General features: G+C 56.3%; 1 protein-coding gene and 1 long non-coding RNA gene across 2 annotated transcripts in view; one reads left to right on the forward strand and one right to left on the reverse strand.

Annotated features, from left to right (window-relative positions):
* The window catches only part of FAM181A (family with sequence similarity 181 member A), an 8,081-nt gene extending 2,209 nt beyond the window's left edge, over window positions 1–5,872 (reverse strand). Inside the window, exon 1 of the mRNA XM_029951450.1 lies at window positions 5,787–5,872. The gene's annotated coding sequence lies outside the window, so the exon portion shown is untranslated. The remainder of the gene's footprint in view (window positions 1–5,786) is intronic.
* A 1,228-nt stretch (window positions 5,873–7,100) lies between these two features.
* The window catches only part of LOC115301554, an 8,417-nt gene continuing 6,965 nt past the window's right edge, over window positions 7,101–8,552 (forward strand). Inside the window, exon 1 of the long non-coding RNA XR_003913157.1 lies at window positions 7,101–7,298. This is a non-coding gene — a long non-coding RNA (uncharacterized LOC115301554). The remainder of the gene's footprint in view (window positions 7,299–8,552) is intronic.

Raw genomic sequence — 8,552 nt, forward strand, 5'->3', positions numbered from 1 at the left:
GGAAGGACTCCCTAACGAGGTGCCTGGATATCCATGGGAAGGGAGCCGGAGCTCTCTGGAATCTTGTCTTTATGTTTGCTTCCTCAATTGAGCTGCACAAAGCCTGAATTGCCCATTCAGCGCGGCCGGACAAAAGGCTGGCGTTGCACGGTCCCCTTGCATTTGTAGTCAAACAGTTAGGGACTTAAATCGAGTCGTCATGATGGAGAAAGAGGTGGACAAAGCGCATAGAATTGCCATCAGCAAACATTTTCCTGTGTCATATTAGCCAGTCTCCATGGCTCCCCCTGGCCTGGGGACAATGGCACAAGTTTGCACACTTGGCTACTGTCACCGTGCCAACGCCGGCGGGGCCGCAAGCGGGCTGTTCCGAGCGAGCAAGGGAGCCCAGAGCCGGCCGCTGGCCCTGCCCACTGACCGGCTGGAGGGAAGGAGAGGCCGCAGGCGGAGGGAGGCTGCAGGGCGCAGCCTCCATGCCAGCCGACCTGGGCGGGCCTGCACCTCCTGTCTTTCTCTGCTCAGCTTCCTTTCCCCCGCTCCCGTCTCCTTCCTCTCCTCGCCCCCCTTCCTCTTCCAGCTTCTCCTCCTGCCCTCCGGGCAGCCGACTGTCTGGACTGGCGGTCTACACCCCAGGCCGCACACCTCCGTGCCAGCATCCCTAAGGCTAAGACTCCTCTCTGAGGTCCCCTCGTCCGCATGGGAGCAGGCAGGCCCAGGGGACTCACCCAGGAGGATGGCCCCACCCCCTCCTGCTGGCCAATAGATTGCTGCTACCGGCACACAGCGGCCTGGCTTCCAGCCACCTGCCTCTCTGGCCTGAGGGTCCCTATAGGCCAAATGAGGGGTTTGGAGGAGACGGCACTGCGCCCACAAGCTGTAACTTAATTTAGGTCGAGGATCAGGTGCAGGATTCTCCATGCTCTGCCCCCTGCTGAGGGAGCTGGGGAGCAGGGGGGACACGGAGGTGCCTCTTGACTGGAGCATCCCGACCCCCGGCTGCCCCCTGCCCTGGAGAGTGGCCCCCTCTGCAGTGGGGCGACAGCTAAATCCCCGCTGCTGTAAGTGCTGAGATTTGCAGGCTGTCTCTGCACGGAGCCTGGCCCAGCCTGACCAGCACAGGCAGGAAACAACTTTTTGCTCCAAACCAGCCTTTACACAAGGCTGCGCCGAGCTTACCAGGTTGGGCTCCCAGCTACTCCCTGCCTGGGGGCCAGGACACACAACTGGGCTAGTGTTCAAATCCCTCCATAACCCAGTACTGGCCCACTCAGCCCCCTTCTGCGTCAGCCTCTGCTGGGACACTGGCCTCAAACTGTCCCAGCTTCTTCTTGCCGGGGCCTCCTGCACGCTGGGTCTCCTCGTGCGTGCCGTAGCCCACCTGGCTTGGCTTGCCGGTGACGCCATCCCCTCACTGCTCCGCCAATAGCAAACCCCCAAGGTCAACGAGCTTTGTGGGGTCTGAGTCCATATCTAAACTCGTTCCTTAGTGCTCTTACTATAGACTGTTCTTCCTGTGTGCTCTTCCCACTTGCTGAGGGGAGAGGGCGGGAGGAAGGAAGGGAGGGAGGAAGGAAAGAAGGAAGGAAGGAAAAAAGAGAGGGAGGTAGGAAGGGAGGGAAGGAGAAAGGAAGGGAGGAAGGAAAGAAGGAAGGGAGAGAGGGAGGAAGGAAGAAAGTGAGGAAGGGAGGGAGGGAGGGAGGAAAAAAGAGAGGGAGGGGAAGGAAAGAAGGAAGGGAGAGGAGGAGGGAGGAAGGAAGGAAGGGAAGGAGGAAAGAAAGAAGGAAAGGAGGAAGGGAGGGAGGGAGGACAGAAGAAAGGGGGAAGGCAGGCAGGTAGGGGAAGGAAGGAGGGAGGAAGATGGGGAGGGAGAGGAGGGAGAACACTGACGACTTGGTGGGCACCTAATACGTGCCAAGAGCTGCAGTCACGGCCACATGCAGCAGACCCCGCCTGGCCTGCGACGGCTCCCACGATGGCTACTGCCGCCGTTTACACACAGGGGATGTGAGACTGAGCCGCTTCCCCAAGGCCTCGCCGCCGGTTACTGGCAGAACTGCACTTGAAGCCAGGCGGGTGTCCGTGCAAAGCCGGTGTCCATCCCACCGTTCACGGATTCCCTGAGCTCCTACCCAGCACCAGGCTCTGATCGCGTGCTGCCGGTTTGAAAGCATCGAAAACCAGACTTTGTGTGTCAGGCCTGGGTTCATCTCTTCTGTGCCTCTGTCAGAACGGGACTCTTGACATCTGCTTCAGGAGTATAGAGGGCGCAGCACTGGGCCGTCCGTCGAGGGGAGAGGTGGCAGCTGTGCTTGAAGGACTGTGGCCTGAGATCCGGATGTGGGGTCTGACCCAAGACCCAGCCACACCCAGGCCTCCGGCCGGGCCTCGGGGACCTGTGGCCTCTGGGGAAATCTCCGTGGTTTCCTGGTAGGTCACATGGACAGGTGGAAGGTGTCTGTAATAATGACCATGCCTTGTTCTAGAAAGACTTCCTTGCACAGGAGCTCACTCATATGGCCCTGCATCCGGACAGGGAGGGACAGTTCCACGTGTACGTTTGGTGACCCTGCCAAAGACAAGCTGCTCAGGACTGACCAGCTCAGGACTGCTTAGCCAGCCCTTTCCTCTTGTCAAGCTTCAAGGCCCAGCTCAGACGTCACCTCCTCCAGGAAGTCTTCCATGGACTCCCAGGATTAACAATGACACCCTCTCCCATCCCTATGTTTATAGATTCAAAATGAAGTCTAACCTCCTTGGCTTAACTCAGAAAGCCTCTGGTAATCTGCCTTCTAACCAGAGCACGGCGCAGAGTGGTTTCTCACTAAATGTTTCATGAATCAAATGTTTTGCCCATTCCGCTGAATAGAAGTTATCCTGTGGACTGGAAACAACTGCTTCCTCTATTTGTTTGTTTATTATGTGCCCCGCCCACCCATCCACCTCCACCTGAGTGAGCTTCAGAGAGCAGGGCACAACCGCTTGTTCGTCTCCCTTTTTCCATAGACGAGAATGGCCTTGGCATGAGCAGGACTTGATGAAGGAGCCTGGTGATGGCTATGTTTGTACTTGACAATGAATCCTCTGTGCTTCTTCGGGGCTGGGGGTGCCGAAGCCCCTGAGAACAGGAAGGAAGCACCATTTCATAACTGCATCGCCCTGCACCAGACAGGGGCACTGAAGTATCTGTTGAAGGCATGTGAGCAGTGCTGACTTGAACTTGAGAGTTCCTTCCCCACCATCCATCAGGGCTGCAAGTCCCTGACCTTCCAGCGGCGCTAACCCCTCCTCAAGCTTATTTGCACGGCTCAGTGTCAGGGACTCCTAGGTTTGAGAAACTGCATTCAGCACCTGCAGCATGCAGGGACCCGGGGGCACGGCAGAGGGGGCTTCTTTGGCTTGCTCTTCTGTCCCTCGTGCAACTTGCTGGAGGGGAGATCAACTCTGACGACTACACCGCCATTTTCTGTCCACCCATCATGGGGACCAAGGCCTAACTGTCCCTAGTTTCTACTACCAGGAGCCAGAGCCAGAGTCTCTGCATGTCATCAGACGTAACCCGCTTCTAGAATTTAGCCAACACAGCTGCAGATTGTAACCGGACGTGAGAGGGGGCAGGTGACAGTGACGTGAACCCACCCAGGCAGAGCGGGGACCTGGCAGGTCCCCTGGGGCAGTGGCCTTTCCAAACTGCGTTTACACCGAGAAATCCGTTTAACAGACTCTTGCTGGAGTCCGATACCGGAAACGGTGACAGGGACCTGCTAGGAGCGCAGGTTTCTTTTGCCCACACAAATGCAATACTCTGCACTTATTTTGCCAACAGCAGATTCAGACCAGGAGGCTGTTTTGACGACCTACAACTTCAAAATCAGGGGTGGTGGGTCACGGTCTGTGTCAGCCGTATACTGGTCTGGTTGCAGAACCTTCAGACATTGTGACGCAAAGAGATACGCAGCTAAAGTGGTAAATTTTTAAAAGTCTATCTCGATAGTCATCGATGAAAATGACCCCCCCAGAAGCTTTATTATCTAGTCCCCGGAGGCGTTACCCAGCCGACCGCCCAGGCTAACGGGGCCCCAGCCTAGCGAGTCAGCCTGTGAGGGTGTGTTTGCCAGTACAATTTTTAACACGTAATATTTTAAATCGCCAAGAGTAAGTTTTAAAGGAAACTTTACGTTTCCATGCCTCAGTAGAAAGCTCGGTTCCGCGTGAAGAGGAGAGGCCAGGACAGGGGAGATGATTCACCCGAGGTCCAGGGGCTCTGCACCCCGACATCTGGCCACAATATCTCGGGGCTCGGAGCTCAGCCGGAGCCGGCACTCACCACCTGATCAAGGTTCGTGACGCGTAGTCAGCCATTTATGCAACAGAGAAGGAAACGGAGGCACAAATCAGCATGGAAACTTGCCCAAGGTCGTCACATGGCCAGTAAATGGCAGAGCAGGGACTGGGATGCCGGCAGGCAGCCGCCGGGTCCAGTCGATTGGCCATGACCATCGTATGGTGCTGCTCCCTGCTCTCAACTACTAACTGACACGCAGGCCCCCCCCACCCCATTCCCCGCTCCCTCCCAGGGGCTTCACTAACCCAGAGAGACAGGCTCGCCCCCCACCCCTGCCCCTGGCGAGTAAGGGCTGACCACCTCAGCTCCGGAAAACACAAATGCCACCTCAGATGCCTGGCAGCAGGGCCAGCACCTCAGGGACGTGTGACAGACATCACAAGATGATTTATGTAACCCCCTTATATAATGGGAGTATTTCCATCAAAGACTGGCCCGAGGGAAGCTGTCAGCTGTAATCAGAACAGACAGGCCTTTCCACTTTCCTGAAACGAAAGGCATTGGGCTGAAATAAATCCCTTTGGCTGCCAGGCTGGGGGCATCCTGCCCTTGGCGACCTCCCCTCAGGACGGAGGCTGAGCACCAGCGTGTCGGTTCCCTCAGGGCAGCCGGAGACCTTGTGGTGCCCCGAAGAGGTCACAGCCCCGCTGGCCAGTCCCTGCGCCCCTGGCCACGGCCCGACGGCAGTGAGAGAGACAAGTGTCAGTGTGACCATCTTTAAGGTTGAGCTAATAGGAGCTTGCTGGCGAGCGGACAATGAGGACTAAGAGAGATCATCTGGGGGCACCGGGGTGGCTCAGTCGGTGAAGCATCCGACTTTGGCCCAGGTCATGATCTCACAGTCTGTGAGTTTGAATCCCACACTGGGCTCTCTGCTGTCAGCACAGAGCCCGCTTCAGATCCTCTGCCCCAATCTCTCTGCCCCTCCCCTGCTCGTGCTCTCTCTCTCTCAAAAATAGAGAAACACTGGGTAGTTCGGTCCGCGGCCGACTTCAGCTCAGGTCGTGATCTCATGGTTCGTGGGTTCGAGCCCCGCATTGGGCTCTGTGCTGACAGTTCAGAGCCTGGAGCCTGCCTCTGATTCTGTGTCTCCCTCTCTCTTTGTTCCTCCCACACCCATACTCTCTCTCAAAAATGAAGAAATATTACAAAAAAAAAAGAAATTAAAAATAAATAAATAAAGATTAAAAAAAAAGAGAGAGAGAGATCATCTGTGACCAGGACCGGTACAATGCCTGGCTCAGAGTCCATGCCTTCCCCCTGCACTTCCCCTCTGGGCTGGGCCCATGCTGCCCAGGGAAGCCCCGCCTGGGCACGGCTCACCCATAAAGAGGGGTTGATATAACAAGAATAAGACAGCAGTCATGCCTCCGCGCCCCTGTCGGGTGATCCCCAGGGACCACTGCCCCCCACTGCCCCCAGCTACTGTGCCCCGGTCTATCACCTTGACCGTATCTTTGGCAGCCTTTCTGGTGTGTCTCTTCGCCCAACCCAGGGCAGGGCTAGGAATGAAAAGTCCGTTTAATCTCAACTGCCAATTCCGATTTGATTGGTGATGGCTGGCGGGTGCCCGTGGAAAGATTCCAAGGGCCCCGCAGGCCTCGACAGTTAGAATGCCCTGATCGGCTAGTCATGTCTCCCGTGGGCATCAGGGCGATGGCCTGGCTGGGGGCCAGCTGTCCCTGCCTCCAGCCCCCGGGAGGTCACAGGATACCGAGCCAGGGCCTGCAATGCTGGGCATTCTGGTAACCCAACCCTTGGGATTTTAATCAAGGGAACAGAGTCTCAGAGAAGGATAGTGACTTTTCCAAGTCCTCAAGGGCTCCCACTTCCCAGACCAGAGCTCGCTGACTCAGTTCAACACACAGAGACCAGAGTGGCGGGGGGGGGGGGGGGGGGGGGGGGGGGGGGGGCGGCATTTGGGAGAATAGAGAAAGTGAGATGTTTAGGAGAGTGGAGAGGGGAGGTCAACTCAGGGAATGGCCAGATAAAGTTAGGAAGAAAGGTCGAATCCCCCATGTGCATGCAGTAGGCACATAATAAATGCTTGTTGAACAAGTGAATGAACAAAACACAACATGGAGCAAAATGACTGGTCGGCTTCTGAGCGGCTTCTATGGCTCCTGTAGCCGGTCACACAGCATTCTGGGGCGGCAGATGCTCTGTGACCCCCCCCCCCCCGGAGCTTCCCCGTAAGCAATGCACTCTCTCGTCAGAGAGGAGCCCTTGCTTCTCTAAGATTTCCTACGAGAGAGAAGGGAGGGGCCTACTCCCCTTAAATATCATGATGCACTGCGAGCCGCTATCTCAGATATAATGCAACCATCCATAACAAACCAGTGACTGAATAAATAAAGCTTTCTGAGGGGGGCATCATCGTTCCCATCCGACAGATTAGGAAACTGAGGCTGCGAGTGGTAGAAAAGCTCTCCTCTGACCACTGAGCAAAGTGGCAGAGGCCCTGGGGTTTGGACTCAGTTTGTGTCTACACCACAGCACCCCTCAGAGGAGGCAGGAGATGTTGTCCCTCCTGCCTTGTGGCCTCTGGCTTCACAGCCCAGCGCTCTGCCTCCTCCCTGGGTCCCCTGTCCCGGTGTGGTAAGATACAGGGGGCTCTTTTTGTCATCTAACTTTTATTTCCTGACCTCTGACCACAACTCTGTCTGTAGCCCAAATCCAGCCCGAACCACACACGGAAAAATTCTCTGAATAAAGTCTGGCCGAGAGAGAGAGAGAGACATTTGCGCAATCAGTAATTCCCAGGCTCCCCTGCGTGGTCCTGCTCAGAGAAGAAGAGTTACCACAGGGACTTCAGGAGCCCCTCACCTCCTCTGGGGTAGCAAGGCTGACGGGGCAGCGCAGGCTGACACTGACAAACGTCACCCCCTTAGGTGGCCTTCCATGCTCGGCACGTGGCAGGAACTCCTGGGAGCACGTTTCTCACCTGAAAGCAGAGGTAACGCACACGTATCTTAAGAGCCAGGCAATTACATTCCAGCCCTGCCTGTGCTAATCTGGGCAAATAATTTCACCTCTCTGGACCTCACTTTTCTCATCTGTAAGATGGGGGCAATTCTACTCATGCTGCTAGCTTGCTGGGACCCTGGAGAACAACTTGGGTCCGACCGGGCTATAAGACGTACCAAGGCGTGGTGGAGGGGGAGAGAGAATGCCAAGTAGTGCCCAAGGGCTTGACCGCATCTAGATCCAAGTTCAAAGACATCTGTGAGGGACGGGCAGTGACAGTTCCCACCAGACCCTGAATGAGGACCTAAGTTCTGGATGATAAAGGGTGACAGAAACAGGGCCCCACAGATCCCGTCCTGCAGGCTAAAGGATGGGGTGGGTGGCTTTCTCTCTGTCAGGCTGGAGTGGGGGGGATTCTAGGGAGAGCGCGTAGGTAGAGGAGGGGGGTAAGAAGCATGAGATACGGGTTGGACCATGCAGGCCCCTCCCAGGGCCAGAGCTGCCGAGACTTTTCCGGCAGGTCCCAGCCAGTCCCGCCCACGGTGGGAAGTGAGGCAGCAGATGTGGGCTCAGTGTGTCCCGGGGAAGTCTGGAACTGGGTCCTTGGCCACAGCTCCGGGACTGGTGTGCCCCTCTCTCCTCTGCACCCACAGCCTGGAAAGCTCCATGGGTCTCATGAGCTTTCAACACCATTTGTGATTCCATGTGCATCTTTAGCCTGGACCTCTCAGACCCTGAACTCCAGAGTCCCACCCAGAAGCTCTCTTGCCCTCTCCCCAAGGATCTTCAAGATTCTCCAGCCTTCGACACCCAAACCTGAGCTCTAGGTTTTCTCCCCAGGCTTCTCCATCTCAACTAATGGTGGCTCTTTCCTTCCAGGTGCTCAGGCCAGACCTCAGAGTCATCCCCGACCCCATGGCCATACTCAGCCGTCAGCTCCCCCCCTGCGCTCTGCTTGCAAACTATATAGAGATTCCGACCCGCATCACCAGTTCCTCGGGACCCATCTCCCATCCCTCACCTCACCTGGACCCTTTCAGAGCCTCCTAACTGGGCTCTCTGCCCCCTCCCCACACGCGGAGAAGTTTTACCAGCCTTTGCCCTGGATATTTGCCTTGGATATAGTATTAATTTAAATATGTACTTAACAGTGTCCAGGAGAGCACGAGTGAACATTGGAGAGTCATTCTTTCCTCCTCCCCCTTCAGTTCTGCCAAATGGTCATCTCTTGTGGAGGGAATGT

The sequence above is a fragment of the Suricata suricatta genome, chromosome 9 (genome assembly GCF_006229205.1).
Source record: "Suricata suricatta isolate VVHF042 chromosome 9, meerkat_22Aug2017_6uvM2_HiC, whole genome shotgun sequence".
Taxonomy (NCBI): domain Eukaryota; kingdom Metazoa; phylum Chordata; class Mammalia; order Carnivora; family Herpestidae; genus Suricata; species Suricata suricatta.